Source organism: Trachurus japonicus, chromosome 16 (genome assembly GCF_045865225.1).
Source record: "Trachurus japonicus isolate A0001 chromosome 16, Traja_1.0".
In the NCBI taxonomy this organism is placed as follows: domain Eukaryota; kingdom Metazoa; phylum Chordata; class Actinopteri; order Carangiformes; family Carangidae; genus Trachurus; species Trachurus japonicus.
In genome coordinates, this window is record NC_140922.1 from 28811369 (window position 1) to 28823004 (window position 11636).

Here is an 11636-nt window from a genome sequence, read left to right on the forward strand (position 1 = left end):
AGTGATAAAAGCATGAATTATCTTCTTGGCATCATGTTATGATAAAAAAAATGGTTGTACTTTGCCAACATCTCTGAGGTTGAGGTCGGGTCACTTTGCTACTTACTTTAATCTGACGAATAAACTTTTGACCAGTTGGCCTGTTTCTCTTTAACTTTTGTACCAGTGGAAGTGTCTCCACTTTGTCCTTGATCATTCAGGTTTAAAAAAAAGTCAACACTATAAATCTACTTTTGTTTCTGTCAGATGCCAGTCAGATGATCATTGACTCTGGGTTTGTTGTCTCAGTCAGGGCCGGCCCTGTACATCTGGGGGCCCTAAGCAGGATAAAATTGGGGGCCCTGCCTCACAGTGTATATATGTACGATCAAATATTCATAAAACCAGCTACCGTATGCAACCCTTGCATATTTTATTGTACCTCTATCAACATGATGGCGAGCAGATATTTAATTACTAATTAGAGTCACTGAAACACTTCAAGCTGTCTAATTGCACTTGTCATTTTTTCTTCTACTTTGTTTTTGTCTGAATGTTAATGTTAATATTGTGAATGGCAATAGGTGGCTCCAAACCGGCAGTACTTTTGATGTAGCAGAAAGATAAAAGATTCTACAAAAGATTACAGTTTGAACAGAAGGAGGAGGAAGGTGCCGTGTGTTTTGGGTGGCAGCCGTGGGCGGGGGCCCCGGCGACCCAATCCCCGGACGACAACTCTGGCTTTAGGGACATGGAATGTCACCTCGCTGGGGGGGAAAGAGCCTGAGCTCGTGCGGGAGGCTGAGAGGTACCGACTAGAGATAGTCGGGCTCACCTCCACGCACAGCCTGGGCTCTGGAACCCAACTCCTTGAGAGAGGTTGGACTCTCTTCCACTCTGGAGTTGCCCATGGTGAGAGGCGGCGAGCTGGTGTGGGCTTGCTCATAGCTCCCCAGCTCAGCCGCCATGTGTTGGAGATCTCCCCACTTAACGAGAGGGTCGCTTCCCTGCGCCTTCGGGTCGGGGATAGGTCTCTCACTGTCGTTTCGGCCTACGGGCCGAACGGCAGTGCAGAGTACCCGGCCTTCCTGGAGGCCCTGGGAGGGGTGCTGGAAAGTGCCCCAACTGGGGACTCCATCGTTCTGTTGGGAGACTTCAACGCTCACGTGGGCAGCGACAGTGTTACCTGGAGAGGTGTGATTGGGAGGAACGGCCTCCCCGATCTGAACCCGAGCGGTGTTTTGTTATTGGACTTCTGTGCTAGCCACGGTCTGTCCATAACAAACACCATGTTCGAGCATAAGGGTGTCCATCAGTGCACGTGGCACCAGGACACCCTAGGCCGGAGGTCAATGATCGACTTTGTAGTCGTGTCATCTGACCTCCGGCCGTATGTCTTGGACACTCGGGTGAAGAGAGGGGCTGAGCTGTCAACTGATCACCACCTGGTGGTGAGTTGGATCCGCTGGCAGGGGAGGAAGCTGGTCAGACTTGGCAGACCCAAGCGTATCGTGAGGGTCTGCTGGGAACGTCTAGCAGAATCCCCTGTCAGGGAGGTCTTCAACTCCCACCTCCGGGAGAGCTTTGACCGGATTCCGAGGGAGGCCGGAGACATTGAGTCCGAATGGACCATGTTCTCCACTTCCATTGTTGACGCGGCCGTCCGGAGCTGTGGCCGTAAGGTCTCCGGCGCCTGTCGCGGCGGCAATCCCCGAACTCGGTGGTGGACACCGGAAGTAAGGGATGCCGTCAAGCTGAAGAAGGAGTCCTACCGAGCCTGGCTAGCTCGGGGGACCCCCGAGGCAGCTGACGGGTACCGGCAGGCCAAGCGGACGGCGGCCCGGGCGGTCACGGAAGCAAAAACTCGGGTCTGGGAAAAGTTCGGGGAGGCCATGGAGGAGGACTACCGGTCGGCCTCGAGGAAATTCTGGCAAACCATCCGGCGCCTCAGGAGGGGGAGCAGTGCTCCGCCAACACTGTTTACAGTGGAGGAGGGGAGCTGTTGACCTCGACGGGGGATATCGTCGGGCGGTGGAAGGAATACTTCGAGGATCTCCTCAATCCCACTGACACGCCTTCCGTTGAGGAAGCAGAGGCTGAGGATTCAGAGGTTGATTCATTCATCACCCAAGCTGAAGTCACTGAGGTAGTCCGGAAGCTCCTCAGTGGCAAGGCACCGGGGGTGGATGAGATCCGCCCTGAGTACCTCAAGTCTCTGGATGTTGCGGGGCTGTCGTGGCTGACACGCCTCTGCAGCATCGCGTGGCAGTCGGGGACAGTGCCTCTGGACTGGCAGACCGGGGTGGTGGTCCCTCTCTTCAAAAAGGGGGACCGGAGGGTGTGTTCCAACTACCGGGGGATCACACTCCTCAGCCTCCCGGGGAAAGTCTATTCCAGGGTGCTGGAGAGGAGAATTCGGCCGATAGTCGAACCTCGGATTCAGGAGGAACAATGCGGTTTTCGCCCTGGCCGTGGAACGCTGGACCAGCTCTACACCCTCCGCAGGGTGCTCGAGGGTGCATGGGAGTTTGCCCAACCAGTCCACATGTGTTTTGTGGACTTGGAGAAGGCTTTCGACCGTGTCCCACGTGGCATCCTGTGGGAGGTGCTCCGAGAGTATGGGGTCGGAGGCCCTCTGCTGAGGGCTGTACGGTCCCTGTATGACCGGAGCAGGAGCTTGGTTCGCATTGCCGGCAGTAAGTCAGACCTGTTCCCGGTGCGTGTTGGACTCCGGCAGGGCTGCCCTTTGTCACCGGTTCTGTTCATTATTTTTATGGACAGAATTTCTAGGCGCAGCCAAGTGCCGGAGGGGGTACGGTTCGGGAGCCACTTGATTTCATCTCTGCTTTTTGCAGATGATGTGGTCTTGTTGGCTCCCTCGAGCCAGGACCTTCAGCATGCACTGGGGCGGTTTGCAGCCGAGTGTGAAGCAGCTGGGATGAGAATCAGCACCTCTAAGTCCGAGGCCATGGTTCTCGACCGGAAAAAGGTGGCTTGCACCCTCCAGGTCGGGGGAGAGTTCCTGCCTCAGGTGGAGGAGTTTAAGTATCTTGGGGTCTTGTTCACGAGTGATGGGAGAACGGAGCGCGAGATCGACAGGCGGATCGGTACAGCGGCCGCAGTAATGCGGTCATTGTATCGGTCCGTCGTGGTGAAGAGGGAGCTGAGCCGAAAGGCAAAGCTCTCGATTTACCGGTCGATCTACGTTCCCACCCTCACCTATGGTCATGAACTCTGGGTCATGACCGAAAGAACTGGATCCCGGATACAAGCGGCCGAAATGAGTTTCCTCCGCAGGGTGGCGGGGCGCTCCCTTAGAGATAGGGTGAGGAGCTCTGTCACCCGGGAGGAGCTCGGAGTAGAGCCGCTGCTCCTCCACATCGAGAGGAGCCAGCTGAGGTGGCTCGGGCACCTGTATAGGATGCCCCCTGGACGCCTCCCTCGTGAGGTGTTCCGGGCATGTCCCACCGGGAGGAGGCCCCGAGGAAGACCCAGGACACGCTGGAGTGACTACGTCACTCGGCTGGCCTGGGAACGCCTTGGGGTCCCCCCGGAAGAGCTGGAGGAAGTGTCCGGGGAGAGGGAAGTCTGGGGATCCCTGCTCCGACTGCTGCCCCCGCGACCCGGACCCGGATAAGCGGTGGACAATGGATGGATGGATGGATGGATTGTTGTCTTTTTTTTATAATTCTTTAATTAATAAGTTTCCATTTTCATTAGTTTTCTGTTAGTTAGTGCTCTCTTGCTTTGGTTGCTTTAGTCAAGCTACAGAGTTCCTAGTGATAAAAGCATGAATTATCTTCTTGGCATCATGTTATGATAAAAAAAATGGTTGTACTTTGCCAACATCTCTGAGGTTGAGGTCGGGTCACTTTGCTACTTACTTTAATCTGACGAATAAACTTTTGACCAGTTGGCCTGTTTCTCTTTAACTTTTGTACCAGTGGAAGTGTCTCCACTTTGTCCTTGATCATTCAGGTTTAAAAAAAAGTCAACACTATAAATCTACTTTTGTTTCTGTCAGATGCCAGTCAGATGATCATTGACTCTGGGTTTGTTGTCTCAGTCAGGGCCGGCCCTGAACATCTGGGGGCCCTAAGCAGGATAAAATTGGGGGCCCTGCCTCACAGTGTATATATGTACGATCAAATATTCATAAAACCAGCTACCGTATGCAACCCTTGCATATTTTATTGTACCTCTATCAACATGATGGCGAGCAGATATTTAATTACTAATTAGAGTCACTGAAACACTTCAAGCTGTCTAATTGCACTTGTCATTTTTTCTTCTACTTTGTTTTTGTCTGAATGTTAATGTTAATATTGTGAATGGCAATAGGTGGCTCCAAACCGGCAGTACTTTTGATGTAGCAGAAAGATAAAAGATTCTACAAAAGATTACAGTTTGAACAGATTTATTTTCTTTAAATTATCTGTACAGCTAAATTCTAGAACCCTTAAAACAAAACTTCAGTTGAGAAGAAGATAGAGGATGTTGGTTGGTCAGCAGCATCATCAGCAGTAACCATTGGAGCTGTGGAGAAGATTAGTAGATTTTTTTAGCCACTTTACACACAATTTAATTTTCCAACAGAGATAAACATATTGTGGCAACATGACATGTCTAATCAGCCATTAATAAATGGGTGATTGATCCTTTATCCCCTCACAGGAAAACAGCTGTTATCTTTTCACTGTAAGCAGACCTTAAAATCAGCCAGGACATGTGAACTACAGCAGGCTACATGTAGCAGCTAGCCAGCTAAGTGAGCTAACACAAGCACCGACATGTTTTTCGGCTAAACGTTCATCTGGTAAACATAACATTAATTAGCCTTACCTTGTCCTTGTTTTTTTTTCATCCTCGGCCTTCTTCTTTTTCCTATTTTCTGCACCTGACGGATATATCCTTTAGGACATCGTCGCTGTCCAAAAGCCAATCACCTCCTCGCAAATCGCGATCTCAGTGAGTGAGGGTGGGAGGGGGCCAGGGGGGAGAGAAGGGGAAGGGGTGGTGCGCTCGTTACCGGACAACGGCCACAGTCTGCGTTACGTTTACGTATGCGTGTCACGGTCATTGTTGCCAGTTGGGTCAAGGGTTACACGTTGCCGTTGTCAGAGACGGTTAGACAAATGATTGAGCAAAGTTTGGGGGCCCCCTAGTGGTTGCGGGGCCCTAAGCAGCTGCTTAGTTCGCTTATAGGGAGGGCCGGCTCTGGTCTCAGTGTAGATGAGTAGTTGCGTATCGTCTGCATATCGCTTGATGTTGATGTTCCGATTTTAAACTAAGAATTCTGAAGGAAAAAGTCAGAATTCCGGGGAAAAAGTGAGTTCTGACTTTTTTCTCAGAATTCTGACTTTAATCTCAGAATACTCCAGAGACAGTCTAGGAGAAAGAAAGAAAGAAAGAAAGAAAGAAAGAAAGAAAGAAAGAAAGAAAGAAAGAAAGAAAGAAAGAAAGAAAGAAAGAAAGAGGAAAAAAATTCTGATTTTAAACTAAGAATTCTGAGGGAAAAAAAGTCAGAATTCTGAGTTTAAAGTCTGAATCCTGATGGGGCCGGTGGCGCAGCGAATCAGATATAAACATCCTCGTCCTCTTTACATAGCTTGCCGTTCAGGAGGTGGAGCTAAGAGGAAAGTCAGAATTCTGACTTTAAACTCAGAATCCTGATATTAAACATAGAATTCAGAGAATAATATCAGGATTCTGACTTTTTTTTCCTCAGAATTCCAAGTTTAAAATCAGAATTCTGACTTTCCTCTTAGCCCCACCTCCTGAACGGCAAGCTATGTAAAGAGGACGAGGATGTTTATATCTGATTCGCTGCGCCACCAGCCCCATCTAGTGGCCGAACAAAGTATTGTTGGAATTTGCAATAGTGCTACTTTGAACTCAGAATTCTGACTTTTTCCCCCCTCAGAATTCTGACTTCAAACTCAGAATTCTGATTTTTTTTTTTCCTTTTTCTTTCTTTCTTTCTTTCTTTCTTTCTTTCTTTCTTTCTTTCTTTCTTTCTTTCTTTCTTTCTTTCTTTCTTTCTTTCTCCTAGACTGTCTCTGGAGCATTCTGAGAAAAAAGTCAGAACTCACTATTTTTCTCCACAGTGGCCCTAATCCTCTTCCGTAGAGTCCAACACGGAGCGACAGAGAAGATAAATGTCTCTATGAAGGTTTGAAACTGTGGGATGGAAAAGAGTTTGGTGTGTTAATGTTTTTCTCATTGTTGTTAGTAACAAGATCTGCACACAGAGGATAGGCTGCTACACAATCCCCTTGACTGGCAAAAAAAATCTACCAGTGATGTGGGTGTAGTGTATTATCCACCTGAACTTTTTGCTTTAACATCGTACATGTTCTTCTGTTTTTCTTGGAACTGAAGGAAAGTGTTTAGTAATAGTAATAGATGAGACATGAGTGACCCTTGTGAGATGCACCCTAAGAGAATGTGTTTTTGTTGTTCACAGAGCCTTAAGCTCATAAAATTATATATAGGCTAGATCCTGTCTTGAACTCTGAACTGTGTATGTTAGACAGATACAGGTATTGTTTGGATTTACAGAATGCTTCCATTAATGTCGAACAGTTAATGCCTAATATGGAAAGTTATATCCTTATGTTGGGAGAAGGTGGAGTTTTGGAGTTAGAAAGCATATAAAGATTGTGGTTTTGAGCCATAGAGAGAGATCTCACATTGGCACCATGAGATGCTCCAAGATTCGACATTTTTTGTGCACTGCTCTTCTTCTTGTTAATAAACTATTTTTTTGAATGCAAGTGAAGACGTGTTGGCGGCGATCCCTTCTTTTCATCAACACATCAATATACCACATGGGCCCATAATATGATGTAGACTGATCTATCAGATTGTCACACTAGATCAAACGTATGTGACACAGCAGTTTTTTCGGTCTTGTTCTTCTGCCATAAACACCACTGGGCTTTTTATTGACTGTGCATGACAAAGCTATCGGTCCAATCGTGTTTATGGTATTTATGGTCGTGTAAATCAAGAACAACTTCATGAAGTCACAGCATCACAGGGGCATGTTTGTTGTGCCTTTGAGCTCTTTTACTACAAATAATAATCCCTGATCACGTCATGCCACGGTACGACCCGACACCCCAATCCTCTGATCCCGAGGCTGGACTGGACTCAGTCAGTCGTATTGATCCTGTTTTGTTTCCTGGTCATTGATTGAACAGCTCACCGATAACATCTACTGTAGATTGTGATGTAATGATGATATATCCATGTAAACAAGGCAATAATATGTGATGTGATGTTTCCAGGTTAGTCTGCTGCCCCCAAGTGGCAATACAGGAGGAAGTACACTACACACTCAGCCGTTACTTCTGTTGTGTTTCTCTGTCACTGTTTGACACAACAAAGCAGAAAAGAAGAAGCAGGTCACCACGGCGATCATCTCTCTGTGGCCCTGTTTCTTTTTTTTCTTTTTTACTGCAGCTGCTGAAAGGGGAAGCATGTCATGGGCTGAAAACCGCCAGGTAACGAGAAAAACACTCGTATATAATTACATAACAGCTTTTTACTGTACATTGGGAGTTCAGCAGAGGTCAGTAAATTATTACACACAGTCAGATGCCTCCTCGGTAAACACATACAGCAGCAGCAGCAGCAGCAGCAGCAGCAGCAGCTCGGCCTGATGGGTAAAGGAAGGAAGAAGAAAAAGAAGAAAATGTGAATCTGTTTCAGCACATTTCATTTTCATTTCTGCATTGTGTGTTTATGTCTGTGCACATGACACTGGTGATGTTTTGCATATTTCACTGTCCACACATTCAGTCTACAGTGTGGTGAAAACACTTTCCCTCAACTTACAGAATTGAATAACAACGACCTGATGTGTTTTCACTGAACATTATGATGTCACAGTGAGCTTTAACTTTGAACTTTTGGGTATAAAATCGCTTCACTTCCCTTTTTATACTCTTTTTATACTTTTCATTGTGTCATACTTAAGTGTTGGGATTTGATTTATGGACAAAATGTGTTTTGTAACATCACAGTGACCTTTAACCACCAGACGTCAAATCAATCCTTCCTTCTTCCAGTCCCTTATAAATGTTTGGGCCAAATTCAGTCGAGTGAGAAGGAACTATTAAAGGGATACTTCACCCAAAATCAATAATTCACCAATTTTCTACTCACCATCATGCCAAGGAAGGGTTTGGAGAACTTTTTGGAGTCATCAAAACACTTTAGGAGTTCTAGGGGGGGTCCGACTGGCAACGGATTTTCATATAATGGCGGTGGATAGAGTTCACTTTTGAATCGTCCAAAACACACACTATGAAACATCTAGATACCTCCATACTGCTCGTCTGTACTGACCCAAGTGTCCTGAAGCCGCCACATGAAAAAGTTGTTCAAAAAATAATCATTTCATCTCTGTTTTTAAAGTTAAAGCAGAAGTAAGCGGAATGTTTGTGTTAATATAAGTCTTAAATAGTTGTATCTTCTGACAGCAATCACTTACATAGAGTGTTTGGTCTGAAACACGGGTCTGTCAGTCACTCTGCTCTGCTGTAAGCCGAGGAGAAAACTTTCCTTGTATCCTACAACCTTTATCCAATGAGGAGAGAGAACGGCATAAAGGGGCGGTCCTCTCTGTGTGTGCAGCCAAGGGATGCGCGTGAATGTGGTGACGTAGGGACGAGGGCGGGGACTGCTAACTCCATCTGCTGACAGGAAGTTAGCCAAAACGTCTGGATCGCTTACTTCTGCTTTAAAGTTCTCCAAACCCTTCCTTGGCATGACGGTGAGTAGAAAATTGGTGAATTAATGATTTTGGGTTAAGTATTCCTTTAACCTAAATTATAGCATAAAAAAATAATCAATCAAATTGTCAGAGGTGGTTTGGATTGTGAACTTTGTTTCCTGCAGGAACAACTCAAAGCAACTTGATTTTTGAGGAAATAAGAGGGAACATGATGAGTGGCATGATGAGAAACCAACATGTTTGTGGATAAGAGTAAAAAAAACAGGTTTGTTACAGTCTCTGGTTCACATGACACAAGATAAACCAGAACCAGAACCAGAACCAGAACCAGATGAGGTGCAAAATGAAGCTCCACTCAGGTGAGACCTCGAGACACGTGGCTCCTCCCACAAACACCTGGTCTTGGGTCTAAAGGCAGGTTTAGGTTAATGAAGGTGATGCAGACACATGATGAAAAAGCTGCTGTTAAATACACAAACTGTGACTTATGGGTGCGTAGCGATACATCGATTCAATGATCAATGAGTCAGTAGCATCAATCAATCCAAGATGAAAGCATCCATCAGAGGTTGTTGATATACATACCATTATTAATACGATGCACCTTTATTTTGAGTGTTTAGCACAGTGTTTTTCAACCTTGGGGTCGAGGCCCCACGTGGGGTCGCCTGGAATTCAAATGGGGTCATCTGAAATGTCTAGTAATTGAAATAAGAAATGTACTGATGAAAATATTTTTGTTAACTAATTATTATTCTTTTAAAAATTATGATTAAAACCACCACACACAATCTTAAACAGCTGTATTCTATATTTTCACTTTCTCGAATATAAATCGAGTTAAATTAAAATGCAGCATATAAAAACATCTGAGCTGGCGCATCTTGATTGATGACAGCGATCACGTAACTGCACGTGATTGTGGGGTTGCCAGAAATTTGTGATCACGAGCCAAAAAAAAGGTTGGGAACCAGTGGTTTAACATCTGCTGCAGTTTCATATTTAATTTGCAAAGACATATGTGTGTGCTTTAATGTAAACAAACAGAAATGTAATGTTCTTTCAGTTTTCTTTTATAGAAGGTCAAAACTGTAAAGCTCAATAAATCTGAATGTGTTCACACAGACGGATTTTTACAACCAACTGAGTACAGTATTTTATTGTATGTGTGTGAATTTTTTTCAGGGTGTGTGAGCTACAAAGTTATATAATGACTTACGTCGTCTGTTGCACAATTTCATTGCATTTTTGTTACACAATGACAATAATAAAGCTTTTTGATCTTCTACTTTTTATGAAGAAATTATTAATTTAGGTGATCCTACCCGTGCAGGGAAGTTACATAGTGCAGTTTCAGCCGATGCGACCCAGCTCAGGCTGCAGCGGCAACACCGTTCATCCTATTAACCATTTTTCTACCATTGCAATGAGTCTGAAAACATTATTTTAAGGCCGATAAACTCCGCAATGTTGCTTTAAATGTCTAAATGTTGAGCTCAGAAATTCAAAAATGTCAAATTATATATTTTAGTTGCTTTTGGTGGTGTGATATGTCTCATATTGATTAATGAATCCAATCGAATAGTCGTATTGTGACTTTGTGATATCGACAAACATCAAAATCACTGATCGTTAAATCAATATATAATAAAATAAAGCAGTGGTTCTCAACTGGTGGGTCGGGACCCAAAAGTGGGTGGCGGACCCGTTCTGGATGGGTCGCGGACAGCTGGTCAAAAAAGTAAATAATATTTAATGCACATCTGATGTTGGACACGTCTTTTATTTTGAAAAATAACTTATTTTGAAAGGCACGGGTCACGTGAACACATGCAGTTGTAATGGTCCTCCTCACTTTCTTATTTGCTCCATTTGCTCTGAATGCAAAGATATCAATTTCTTATTAATGTGGCCTGAATGCAATGAAAATACCTTGTTTTGTGGGTTATTTTGTGCAATTTGATATTTATTCTTTTTTGTGAACATGCTCTGAATGCAGAGATGCATTAGAAGTCAAATATATAGTTTTGTAGGTCTCCATTTTGTGCAGTTTGATATTTTTTTATTCACTTCCGTACATGCAGTTGTCATGGTCCTCCTCAGTTTCATTCATGTGCTCTGAAATGCACTTTGCTCAATAAAGAGCGAAATGAGTTTTTAAAGGCTTTGGAAAAAAATTCTTGGTTTGAATTCTATAAAAGTTGGTCGTGACTTGATGACCATGGGAAAATGTGGAGCCCAGAGTGAGACTAGTTGAGAACCCCTGAAATAAAGAACAGTGGTGAATGAAGAGCGTTCATTCAACAACCAGTCAGTCTTTGTTTTATTTATACATTTTATTTCAGTGTAATAATAATTAATATCTAAACGTTCCAGACCGGTTCATATCATTAAGGCTTTTATGAAGTCGGGTCCGACTGACGGGTCTGGATCATCGTGAACCTGAACAAACGGAGGTTCCTGCGTGCGGCCTGTTGATACAGAAGCATAAATCTACCTGTACAGAGACTGACGTACATTAGTTTGTCTGTTTGTTTTGTTTTGTTTTGTTTGTCATGCGTGCGACTGCTCCATCAGAACCAGTCAGAACCAGTCCAGTACGTCTCAGACTGGACTGCGGCGTCTTTGGACCGTGAAGTCTTGAACAGACCTCAGAGACTTTTAGAGGGATAGTTCAACACTTTTGGAAAATTGGTCCATCGTCATAATCCCTATTGTTTTAGCAGTAGGTTCGTTACCTTTAATTGTCGGTGCAAGCTGTTTTTAGAACGGTGGAGCAGAGCCGTGAGCTGCTCAGAGCTATGCTACGGAGGCTAGTGGGATTTCTTGGTTTCCCTCATCATCAAACTCATCAAATACACAATCTAACAACTCCACAACGCTCTGGTGGACAAGTTGTGACCTGCACATTCAC

The 11636-nt window shown here is 44.9% G+C and overlaps 1 protein-coding gene across 1 annotated transcript in view; it reads left to right on the forward strand.

Annotated features, from left to right (window-relative positions):
- slc6a20 (solute carrier family 6 member 20) overlaps positions 1–11636 on the forward strand; it is a 132300-nt gene that overhangs the window by 24608 nt on the left and 96056 nt on the right. The gene's annotated exons all lie outside the window — the stretch shown is intronic.